The sequence below is a fragment of the Hypanus sabinus genome (assembly GCF_030144855.1).
Source record: "Hypanus sabinus isolate sHypSab1 chromosome X2 unlocalized genomic scaffold, sHypSab1.hap1 SUPER_X2_unloc_18, whole genome shotgun sequence".
In the NCBI taxonomy this organism is placed as follows: domain Eukaryota; kingdom Metazoa; phylum Chordata; class Chondrichthyes; order Myliobatiformes; family Dasyatidae; genus Hypanus; species Hypanus sabinus.
Window position 1 is genome coordinate 251,733 of NW_026778988.1, and position 9,824 is coordinate 261,556.

The window sequence follows — 9,824 nt, forward strand, 5'->3', positions numbered from 1 at the left end:
ATTTTGGGTCCAGTGACCAGAATGTCATCAGTTTCAAGTTAATTATGGATAAGGATGGTTCTGGTCCTCGAGTTGAAGTTCTAAATAGCAGAAGGGCCAATTTTGTGGATGTGAAAAAAGATCGAGATATGTTTTTTTTTCTTGACAAGGATGTGTTCAGTAAGTGGAAGGCCTCCAAATGTGAAATTTTGAGGGTGCAGAGTATGTATTTTCCTGCCAGAATTAAAGACAAAGTTGACAGGCATAGGGAACCTTGGTTTTCAAGGGATATTGGCGATCTGGTTAAGAAACAGAGAGAAGTGTACAGCAGGTAGAGGCAACAAAGGGCAAATGAGTTACTTAAAGAGTATAGAAAACGTAACAAAATACTAAAGAAGGAAATCAGGAAGGAAAAAAAAAAGAAGACATGAGATGGCTTTGGCAGATAATGTGGAGGAAAACCTGAAGGGTTTCTACAAGTATATTAAGAGTAAAAGGATAGTAAGGGACAAAATTGGTCCCCTAGAAGATCAGAGTGATCGTCTATGTGTGGAGCCTCACGAGATGGGGGAGATCTTAAACAGTTTTTTTGCATCAGTATTTACTCAGGAAACTGGCATAGTGTATATGGAAGGAAGGGAAACAAGCAGTAGTGTCATGGAACATTTGTAGATTAAAAAGGAGGAGGTGCTTGCTGCCTTACAGCGCATAAAGGTTGATAAATCTCCCGAGCCTGACTTGATATTTCCTCGGACCTTGAGAGAGACTAGTGTATAAATTGCAGGGTCCCTGACAGAAATATATAAAATGTCCTCAGCCACGGGTGCAGTGCCGGAGGATTGGAGTGTAGTTCATGTTATTCCGTTGCTTAAAAAAGGCTCCAATAGTAAAGCAGGTAATTACAGGCAGGTGAGCCTGACATCAGTAGTAGTTAAATAATTGGAAAATGTTCTGAGAGATCGGATTTACAAGTATTTGGACAGCCAAGGGCTGATTAAGGATAGTCAGTATGGCTTTGTGCGTGGTAGATCGTGTTTAATGAATCTTGAAGAGTTTTTCGAGGAGGTAACCAGCAAAGTAGGTGAAGGAAAGGCTGTAGATGTTGTCTACATGAACTTTACTAAGGCCTTTGACAAGGTCCCACATGGGAGGTTAGTTCAGAAAGTTTAGACATGAGGAATTCATGGAGAGGTTGGAGAGATTGAAAGAGTGCGGAGATTTAATAGGATGTTGCCAGGTCTTCAGCAGATGAGTTACAGGGAAAGATTGAACAGGTTAGGACTTTATTCCTTGGAGCGCAGAAGAATGAAGAAAGGTTTAGAGGTTTACAAAATTATGGGGGGTCAATACAGTAAATGCGAGTAGGTTCTTTCCATTTAGATTAGGAACTATAAATACGAGAGGACATGGTTTTAGGGTGAAAGGGGAAAGATTTAGGGGGAACATTAGGAGGATCTTCTTCACTCAGAGAGTGGTGGGAGTGTGGAAATAGGTGCCATCTGACATGGTAAATGCGGGCTCTCTCTTACATTTTAAGAATAAATTGGATAGATACATGGACGGGAGAGTTTTGGAGGGTTACGGACTGGGTGCAGGTCAATGGGACGAGCGGAATAAAGTTTCCGCACAGACTAGAAGCGCCAAATGTCCTGTTTTCTGTGCTGTAGTGTTCTATCGTTCCATGGAGTGAACTAAACACGACATGAGAATTGTCGATCCATTCAGATTCAAACGAGAGGACATGTTTTGAGAGTTAGGGGGCAGAAGTTAATGGAAACACGAGGGGGTATTTCTTTACTCAGAGAGTGATAGCTGTGAGGAATGAGCTTCCTGTAGAAGTAGTAGCGGCCAGTTCAGTTGTGTCATTTAAGTTAAAATTGGATAGGTATATGGACAGGAAAGGAGTGGAGGGTTATGGGCTGAGTGCGGGTAGGTGGGACTAGGACAGATTATGAGTTCGGCACGGACTAGGAGAGCCGAGATGGCCTGTTTCCGTGCTGTGATTGTTATATGGTTATATGGTTATATTAATTTTAACTCGTTCACCGCTTTCATCAACCGAACAGAAACACCGGGGATTCAGCAGCAGTTGCGGGCGGCGTTTACTGAGCTCCCCCGGGTCCTAAAGTCCACCCGTAATGAGACAGGTTAAATGGGGCAAGTGGGGGCGGTGCTGACCGGAAAAGACTGTGAAGATTGTTCATAAAGTTTATCTGCAATTTCTTTGTCCCCCATTACTACTTCACCAGCATCATTTTCCAGCGGTCCAGTATCAACTCTCATCTACCTTTCACTATTCATGTAACTGAAAACTAAACTTTTAGTATCCTGATTTATATTATTGGCCAGTTTGCCCTCATATTTCGTCTTGACCATTCTTATGGCTTTTTTCGTTGCCTTTTGTTGGATTTTAAGAGCATCCTAATAATCCATCATCCCACTCACCTTTGCTACCCTATATGTCATTTCCTTAGGTTTAACACAGTTATTACATGCATTTTCCAGCTCAAACTGTGTATTGATTTAAAGTCAGTCCCATAATTTAATAGTTTTTATCTGAAAACTATCTACCCTCGCAAAGATTGTACTGAAGACTGCATTTGATTTTTCTTCAGCCTTGTACGCTTCACTTTGAAATAGTATGCGTTTCGACGGTTTCATAATGACAAAATGTACACGACACAGAATGAAGTTTTCCAATTAGTTACAAGGCATAATTAAGCATAGTGTGGATAGTTCTGTCATGTCAATATCATTCCTTCACTTGTTTTAAGCCCTTCTTCTATAAACCCAACAGGTTTATGTATTCTGGAAAGGTGTCTGTCCTTATGTCCATTATCCTACGTCTTGCCATAAGCCCCTAATGCTTAACACTACCAACCCTCTGGCCTCTAATTTGCTAAGTGGAAGGTCTATATCCACAGCTTAACATTTAACAGCTTTTGGTGCTAAGCAGTCAACACCATCATTTCCCTCAACAGTGTGATGTGCAGGGCACATCATGTGCAGACATACGAATCAAACTTTATATATGAAATACCGTTTGACATGTTTCCAACGGTCAATCTGACCGACTTCCAGAATCACCTGTTTAAGACTCATCAAAACCGAACTGTATTCTGAGCAAATTAAAAGGATCAATTTCCTCCACCCGCTGTCAGCCTATACTGTTGGGAAAGAATTCTGCGTCCTCTGCTCATAAATGACTAAATCATTTCTTTATCATTACCTGCAATTCAGGCACACAAACACAGCCACACCAACATCCCCAGTTAACTTATCTTTTGATTCATCTGTAAAAATGGTTACTGTCTGATGATAACTTTCATTAATATACTGATAAACCAACAGACTCTCAGGCAGAACCGAGTCCGATCGTGTAACCTAAAATCAACAGAAGTCATTGGAAAAAACTAGGTGGGGTTCCGGAGAAAGCTCCAATGGGACATATTGTATCATCAAATACACCCATATTCCCAGCGTGGTAAGAACCCAGCCACCCAAAACAAAAAAACACTCTCCTTGTGATGTCCCCAACCGTCCTCCAGCGCACCTTTAACAGGATGATCATTTCCTTGCCCCCGCAAATTAATCCAGTATGTTGACATCAACTTGAACCTCTGTTAATTTGGGGGCAATTGTCCCATTGCAATCAGTAAAGCCAAAGCAGGAGACAACATTACCGCACCAGAACACAATCTAAAAGTCCGTAATTGTATCACATACAAACATTTTTAATTTGAAGATGAAGCTGATCCATAAGTCACACATAGATGATCAAGAACAGATCAAATTAAACAAATATAATTGGTCAACAAAGATTTTCATGTTGCACCCAAGAATACCAATACAGATGTCTGAGGAGATTTAAAGCTCCTTTACTTTTATCAATTATTTTACTGATAGGTGCTTCCCCGTCAGCTTATTGTCCATCCACATACTGAGAAATCTTACCACTGACACTTCCTCAAGATATTAATGACATAATTTAAAATCAAGTGGCAGTCTATTAATGCTGTTTGTGAGCCACGTAATGTGTTTTTACGTTTGAAAGCTTAAAATTCTCATCAATCTGCCCACTGTTTGACCTATTAATTGTAAATTGCAATTAATACCTCTAATCTATAAAGCTACCCAGGGTGATTTACCCAGGGTATCCCATTTTCCCATCTCAGAGAAAATATAATTAATCATAAAATTAAATAATGAAGGGCTACAAATACTGCCTTGTGGGATTCCATTCTCTATCTCATAGAAACACAAGCATAACATGCCGACCGATGCTTGGACAGTCCATCCAAAAATAAAACTCAGAAAAATTATACAATGTCCCCCTCACTCCTAATTTAATCAAAAGTCATTTCTTCCATATCATTTCCTCTTCAGTATCAAGAAATACTGCAATTACAACAACTGTATTTAATTGTGCTTTCCGAATATCATCTTCCAAACCTCAAACTAAATCTAATGTCATTTCACCCTTCCAAAATCCACTCTAATACAACACTTTATCATCACTCTTTCCAAAATATAACTCAAGCGCTTGATTACTATACATTCCATAAGTTTACATAAATGAAACATTCACGATATAGGCCCTTAATTAGAAGGATCAAATGGGGATCTGCCAGGTTTTAGAATAGGCACTACTATTTCCATGAGGAAAGTAGATGCACAATTCAAACATTTAATATTTTCACAAAAGCGAATTATATACAATTACAATTTCAAATATCACTCTGACCTGCATTATTAATAGATTTCTTAAGTTCATACGAAGAAAGCTCTCCATCAGTGATACTAACATTGCTACAGCTGACTTCCAGCACATCAGGGTATTCACTGAAAAACATATCCCTACATAGTTTAACTTCTTCAGTTAAATTATCCTGATTATGAATCTGAGCAAATGACCCAGCCGGTAACACAACCTTCCCTCTTTCAGTAAGAATCATTTGGCCCTCATTAATCAACACAAGACCCCCCATTTTCTAAATCACATATCAAACAATGCCAAGTTTGATATCCCTTCCAAAATTATCTCCATATAATCTCAAGTAAATCGGCTCCTTCCTCACCACGGCCTTTGCCATTTTATTGTTAATAATGAAACTCGGAGACTGATGCACCATCACATAAAAACTCACATTTCTCCCAATTTGCTTCCTGTCCCGTTATAAATCCAATTACAAACTCATGAACACAGTAAGACTGACTAACGTTCACATAAACTAATCACCCTCCGAGTTCGCATTTGAGCGACAGGCACTACAGCCAATGACAGCGGGGGTCGGTGTTAAGTCTGAGCTACGATAGGCTGGAGGAAATCGGCCAATGGTCGACCCCTCCTCTTGCGCTCCAACGCCATGGCGGAGATCAGCGAGTCGCTTCTGTCGGTGTCGCCGGCCTCGGCGCCCATAAGGACGGGTGTGATTCCCCTTCGCGCCTCAGTGGATCTGTTTCGGTGGCGTCTGTGGTGGCTGACGAAACATGCTTTGGCAGGGAGCGAGCGAGGACAATGATTACAACTCCCAGAAGGCCCCACTGATGACCTTGTGGTGTTAAGGGGTAAGGTATCAAAGCAAAATGGAGGAAAATGTAATGCATTACGTTTTCTGTACTGTGTCGTACCTTCAATTAAAAATTAAATTAAAAGAGAGATTCCAGCGAGGAATAGATAGAACATAGAACAATACATCGCAGTACAGGACTTTCGGCCCACAATGTTGTGCCGACCCTTAAACTCTGCCTCCATAAGCTTAAATTTCATCATATACCTGTCTAGTAGTCTCTTTAAATTCACTAGAGTATCTGCCTCCACCACTTACTCAGGCAGTGCATTCCACGCACCAACCACTCTCCGAGTATAAAATCATCCTCCAATATCCCCCTTGAACTTTCTTCCCCTTACCTTAAAGCCATGTCCTCTTGTATTGAGCAGTGGTGCCCTGGGGAAGATGCGTTGGCTATCCACTCTATCTATTCCCCTTAATATCAACTATACCTCTATAATTTCTTTTCTCAGCCTCGTTCCCTCCAGAGAGTAAAGCCTTAGCTCCCTTAATCTCTGATCATAATCCATACTCTCTAACCCAGGCAGCATTCTGGTAAATCTTTACTGTACTCTTTCCAATGCTTCCAATCTTTCTTATAGTGAGGTGACCAGAACTGGACAGAGTACTCCAAGTGTGGCCCAACCAGAGTTTTATAGAGCTGCATCATTACATTGCGACTCTTAAACGCTGTCCCTCGACATATGAAGGCTAACACCCCATAAGCTTTCTTAACTACTCTGTCTACCTGTGAGGCAACTTTCAGGGATCTGTGGACATGTAGCTGCTTCTCCACACTTCCAAGTATCCTGTCATTTACTTTGTACTCTGCCTTGGAGTTTGTCCTTCCAAAGTGTAGCACCTCACACTTCTCCAGGTTGAACTCTATCTGCCACTTCTCAGCCCACTCCTGCATCCTATCAATGTCTCTATGAAATCTTTGACAATCCTCTGCACTATCCACAGCACCACCAACATTTGTGTCTTCTGCAAACTTTCCAACCCATTCTTCTACCCCCGCATCCAGGTCGTTAATAAAAATCACGAAAAGTATGGGTCCCAGAACTGATCCATGTGGGACACCACTTGTCACAACCCTCCAATCTGAATGTGCTCCCTTCACCACAACTCTCTGCTTTCTGCAGGCAAGACAATACTGAATCCACCTGGTCAAACATCCCTGGATCCCATGTCTACTGACTTTCTGAATAAGCCTACCGTGTGGAACCTTATCAAATGCATTATCAAAATCCATGTAGATCACATCCACTGCACAACCCTCATCTATATGCCTGGCCACCTCCTAATAGAACTCCATCAGGCTTGTTAGACAGGATCTGCACTTCAGAAAGCCATGCTGACTGTCACAGATCAGACCATGATTCTCTAAATGCCAATAGATCCTATCTTTGTGAACTTTTCCAACAGCTTTCCCACCACAGATGTAAGGCTCAATGGTCTATAATTATCCGGACTATCCCTACTACCCTTTTTGAACAAGGGGACAACATTCGCCTCCCTCCAATCCTCCGGTACCATTCCCGTGGACAATGAGGACAAAAAGATCCTAGCCAGAGGCTCAGCAATCTATCTCCTCGCCTCAGATGCAGAACTGGGAAGTGGCAGAGGGAGTTCAACACAGATGAAGAGATTCATTTCTGCAGGGCAAATTTGAACACAGAATATAATATTAATGGTAAGACTCTTGGAGGGTCAGAGAGATCTTGGGGTCCATGTCCATCCGACGTTCAAAGCTGCCATGCAGGTTGGCAGTATTGTTAGGAAGGCGTCTGGAGTGATGGCCTTCATCAACCGTGGGAGTGAGTTCAAGAGCTGTGAGGTGATGTTCAAGCTATATTCCTCGTAACCTGTACATAAGTAATTGTACCCCAACACGATAGGGCTGGGGGCTTAGTTGGACACCACTTGGGAGTCCTGTGTTCAGTTCTGGTGGCCTCACTACAGGAAGGATGTGGATACTATAGTGTAGAGTAGATTTACAGGGATATTGCTCTTGGATTGCAGAGCATACATTATAAGAATAGATTGAGTGAACTTGGCCTTTCCTTCTTGGAGCGACGGAGAATGAGAGGTGACCTGACAAAGGTGTTTAAGATGATGAGAGGCTTTGACCATGTGGATAGCCAGAGGCATTTTCCCAGACTTGAAGTGACTAACACGAGGGGACGTAGTTTTAAGCTACTTAGAAGTCGGTACAAAGGGAATGTCAGGGGTAAGTTTCTTACACGGAGAGTGGTGGGTGCATGCAGTGCACTGCCGGCAGCGATGGTGGAGGTGGATACAATGGGATATTTTAAGAGACTCTTAGATAGGTTCATTGAGCTTAGAAACATAGAGGGATATACGATCACGAAATCCTAGGCAGACTCTAGAGTAGGTTACATGGTCGGTACAACACTGTGGGCTCAAGAGCCTGTAATGTGCTGTAGATTTCTGTGTTCTGTGTCAAAGACAGGCAGAGGGATTAGTTTAAATGGACAGGAGGACAGCATGGAAAAGTCGGGCCGAATGGCCTATGTTAGTTTCGTAAGGGAGGGGTTCTGTCCCAACCATCGATTCTATTCCTCTCAACCGATGCTGCCTGACTGGACAACGTTCTTGAAAAGTTGCATTCATTTCCGCTTAGCATTCTGTACAAAGGATGTTTTGTGCTGGAAGAGTGCAGAGGAGATTCATCATGATTGAGGGGGCTTGTGTTCATAAGTCCATGAGGCATAGGAACAGCATTAGGTCATTCAGCCCATTGAGACAGCCACCTTTCCATCATGGCTGATCCCAGATCTCACTCAATTCAAGATATCTGACCTCCCGCCATATCCTTTGATGCCCTGACCGATCAGGAAACGATCAACTGCCGCCTTGAATATACCAACACACTCGGCCTCCACCGCAGTCTGTGGCAGAGCATTCCACAGATCCAATGCACTTTGGCTAATTAAAAAAATAAGCTTCCTAACTCTGTTTGAAAATGTGGCCCCTCAACTTTGTGGCTGTGCCCCACCACAGGAAATACCTTCTCCACATCCACGTTATCCAGTCCTTTCAACATTCGGTAGGTTTCAATGAGATGCCCCGCATTTTTCTGAGTTCCAGTGAGCAAAGGGTCCAAGCTGCCAAGTGCCCCTCATATTTTAACGCCTTCAGTCCCAAAATCATCCAAGTGAACCTCTTCTGGACTCTCTCCAATGACAATACATCCTTTCTGAGATATGGGGCCTAACGCTGTTGACAGTACTCCAAGTGTGGCCTGCCTAGTGTCTGATAAATCCTCAGCATTATCCCTTTGCTGTTATATTCATGGGGCGAGATTGGACTGTGATGATCTGCAGGGGGATCTTGGAATCTGAGTTCATAACTCCCAGATAGTGGTTCCATTGTCAGGCAGTTATGTTGCAGTTGTATAAATCTCTAGTTTAACCTCATCTGGAGAATTGCATTCGAATGCAGGAATAATGTGGAGTTTTTGGATGGTGAGTGGAAGAGGCTTAACAGGATGCTGCCTGGATAAAGTGAGACCGGACAATCTCGGGGAATTTTCTCCGGAGTGGCAGAGGCTGAGGGAGATCTGACAGAAGTTTAGAGGAAAGTGAGAGGCACAGACAGAGTGTACAGCCGGGATTTTTTCTCTAAGGAGGAAATGTCCAATGCCAGAGGGCATGCACTTCAGGAGAAAGAGGGGAACACACCCTCATTGGTCCTTTTCGCACTATTGAAGTATTTTGTAATTTAGTGTAATTTCCTATTTTTTCTCTGCCTAGCTGCTGTTGGAAGAAAACAATTAGAAAAGACAATGATGCTAAAAACCTGACTCAGAATGTTTAAAGAAGATTTCCGTTTCAAGTTTTGTTTTTCATTCCCATAGTGGTGGCTGTCTGGAGTGAATTCAGGGGCAGTGGGGGAGGCAGATGTGAGAGAGGTTATTAGATACCACGGGAATGTGAGGAGAATGGAGGGATGTGTTCCTTGTGTAAGCAGGAGGGATTGGTTTAGTAAGGCATGAGGTGACCAGTTCAATTGGTTCAGAACAACACAGTGAGTAGAAGGGCCTGTTCAAGGACAAGTACAGCAAGCAGAGCAGGTAAACTGGATAAAGTGATCCCACTCAGAGAACAGACTGTGACGTCAGTGGGTATATGCCGGCATTACAGTTCTCTCACCAAAGATACTTCATTGCTGGATAAAATGAAGTTTGTGATGTTTGTAACCAATGTGGTGAATTGTACTGCTCAGACATCTCATTCTACTGAGGAAATTAAAATTATTGTGAAAGCT